Genomic DNA, 3,363 nt, shown 5'->3' on the forward strand with positions numbered 1-3,363 from the left:
ATAAATATTATGAAAGCTAATCTGATCAAGTTGGTGTTTTGGGAAACATAGCTTTCTCAAATTTTGATCTAAGTTAAGATCTTTAATGTTTCCAAATAATTTGATCAAATGCCAGATCATGTTGTCTGTCTTATATTGTCTAGAAGGCAAAATGTTATTGTATCATTTATTTTAATAAAAAAATAGTTTGCTATTGATGAAAAGTGTCTCTCAAATTTATCTTTTTTTTTTTTTATCTGAAAGCGATGCCTAAAAAATGCTTTATACAAAGGAATAAAACATTATGGAAATCAAACACCGTTTGAAGTTTTTCTTTCTAAATGCCAGCTCGACAAGTAAACTCAAAGATATTCATTTCAATCCTTTCATCACTAATAGGAAGGAGCGCTCATGGTTGCTCTCTCACATAATGAGTCTAGGTTCTGAAAATGCCAAGACCTTAGAATTTAGAAGACTCTGTTAGGTCCAATTGCAGGGCTAGTTGGTGGTTGTTGCTGGATGCTACAAAGGGCATTGTGACATGAAAAAAAAAAAAAAGACAAAGACTCTGAAGTGTTTTCCTTTTAAATTCTGTTAGAAATATGAGATTCTGTGGTTTGACATGGTGTACTACATGGTTTCATTCAGTTCTGCCAGGTGCATGTATGTGTGTAGGGGCAGAGTGAGCTTTAATGCCATCCTCTTCCAGGTTATTCTCTTTGAATATATGGAAGGTTACTTGGACAAGGGTTCCTATGCTTCATTAATCCTCATATCACCTTCATGGTTTTTGCCAAATAGTTTTCCTTTAAATAGATTATTTTTATTTACATACATTTACCTAAAAAGAAAAATGTCTTTTTTATCACTCCTGAAAATTAAAAAAAAAAAAAATTTCTATTATCAAAAGTAGAAAGTAACCATGAAAATAAATACAAAAGAAGAAGGGGGAGGGGGGTGGTGGTGGTAGAGGAGGAGGAGGAGGAGGAGGAGAAGGAGGAGGAAGTAGAACCTTTTCATCAAATTCCAGCTAGATATTTTTGAATTCTGAGCCCAAGGCTTGACTTACTCTCTGCTATAAAGGAAGATTAATAGATGTTAGAGAGGTGTTAAGACATAGTAACATTAAAATGAGACTTCTTTCTTGTTAGTGAGGGAGAATCCCAAAAAGGAGGTATCTTTATGCCATCAAAGACTTTCACACTTTTGTGTTTTCAGATCTGTAAAGCACAATTTTGTTAGTATTCGTTTTTATCCTAGGTTTCCTCATTACAAAAGCTCAAGGCTAATAAAGGAAGGCTTTTTAGTGCATCTACATCACCTTCACTAAAAAGTCAAATACAAATCCTGGAGGTCATCAATCTATTTAAAGGTGAACCAATATAATAGATACTAAGTTATAAACCCCAAACCTTGACTTTAAGTTCACAACAAGCTGGCAGGAAACAAGTTAGCAGAGGGACAAGCGAGAAACATTTTAGGATCTCAATAGAGCAGTTGGGGAAAAATAGGAAGGAAATAAGTACATTAGGAAATCTGGGTAGATATAAGTAAGTTTCCTATTATTTTTTAAAGGAGTTTTCGAAGTAGATTGATCAATTGTCTTGGTTTTTCTGAGACTGAGAGATTTCCTGGGACATAAGACTTTTAAAACTGAAAGGAGTTGATCACTCTATTTCAAAAGCTTCCTTCAAGCATAAATAATAAGTATTACAGAAGTAGAAGTTTTCTTCCTGTAGGTGTGGGAGGGTGTACGAGATTATGCCTACAGAGTATCTGATAGATTTTCTCATTTCCAGAGTTCAGAAATCACTTTGGGGATATAATTCAGTATCAAGGCCTTTTCCAAAAATTGTAATTCAATTTTATTGAATAATTATCTAGAACTGAATGAGATAAGTGTCCTCTTCCAACACCCATTTCCCTCTATTTGCTATTAATCATCTAAGTGCTAAGTGCTGCTTACCTAGTAATCCTGGGGATTTAACTGTATAATCTGGGGCACTAACTGTATATGGTTTAAGATATTAAATGACCAAAGGCATTTGAATAGGAAAACCCTCTAGTTCAGCACGCTAGTGTCTTTTTACAAATCACCTACTTGTCTCTTGACAAGTAGGCATCTTGAATGCCTACCACTTGAAATATAAGATAATGTAATTAAATTCAATAATCAGCCACTAAAATAACTTCTCTGCAGAAGATATTTTGCTAAGATCCTCTTATAAATCATATGTAAAACTGAATTATACATGTCTACTTTATTAAAAATCACAGTTTGGTATTTTTCCAAATCTGCATCTTGAAGATATCAATTTTCTGTAGGGAAACCATTACTATGAAATGTTTAATTGTACATTTTCCAAGCACCTCTCATTTAAAGCTCTAACAGAATTCTCTGGGTGGAAAATATAATACAATATTAGCGTGCCACAATTCGTTATATAGTAACATCAATTCTTCTTAATGGCATTCTTCTCACTCACTTACTGCATTATTTTAAAAATGATCGAACATCTTCTTTGGGCCAGACACTTCACTAGGAACTGGGGATACAGGAATAAGACAAAGTCCCTGACTATGTGAAACTCATGTTCTGGTGCCTTTGAGACATTTGAAATAAAAAGAATAGAAAAAAAATTCTCCTAAGCATAAAGCTCTGACTACGTTGGAGAAAAGGAGTAGTTAGTAAGATATTGTCTATATTTAGTCTTTAGACTTTGCATATCAAATGAAAGGAAAGCAGAATAGTTTAGAATAAAAAATTATTCATATGGTAATCACATCATAATAAAAAGAAAATAAAAACAGAATTTCTACTCTTTCTGTCTTCCTTGGAGCAGAGTTTCACAAAAAGTAATCTTTTGATGTGGTCTTAGGGTTACCTCCTCTTTTCCCTGAATTTTTTCTAAGGTTCTGAATAAACAGCTTTGATTAATACACCTCGTTCTTTAAAAAAAAAAAAAAAAAAGCTTCACTATTTGTCTATTACATACCTTCAACTTTACTTTCATGGATAAGCTGCTGTGTCCATGAAATTCTTAATAATATAAAATTTAGCCCAAGTATGTTACTGGGCTAGATTTTCAAGTAAATCTTTATTTTGTTTCTATTGGTACAAGAATCTCTTTTAAAAAAAGAAAAGGAAACTATAGGTCATTTGATGATTTTTTTGGCAAGGAACACTAATAAAGGATAATGACTATGGTTAAAATAATAGTAGATATTTATGGTGTCAATTATGTGCAAAAAATTAACAAGACTAGTCTATAGCCATGGTACCCTGAACAAATCTGAACCCATCTAATCTCAGAAGCTAAGCAGAGCTGGGCCTGGTTAGTACTTGGATGAGAAACCACCTAGGAAGACCAGGTGCTGTAGGTG

General features: G+C 33.3%; 1 pseudogene; it reads left to right on the top strand.

Annotated features, from left to right (window-relative positions):
• Positions 1-3,244: 3,244 nt before the first annotated feature.
• LOC120581069 (uncharacterized) lies at positions 3,245-3,363 on the top strand (annotated as a pseudogene).

The sequence above is a fragment of the Pteropus medius genome, unplaced genomic scaffold, assembly GCF_902729225.1.
Source record: "Pteropus medius unplaced genomic scaffold, Ma_sr-lr_union100, whole genome shotgun sequence".
Taxonomy (NCBI): Eukaryota; Metazoa; Chordata; class Mammalia; order Chiroptera; family Pteropodidae; genus Pteropus; species Pteropus medius.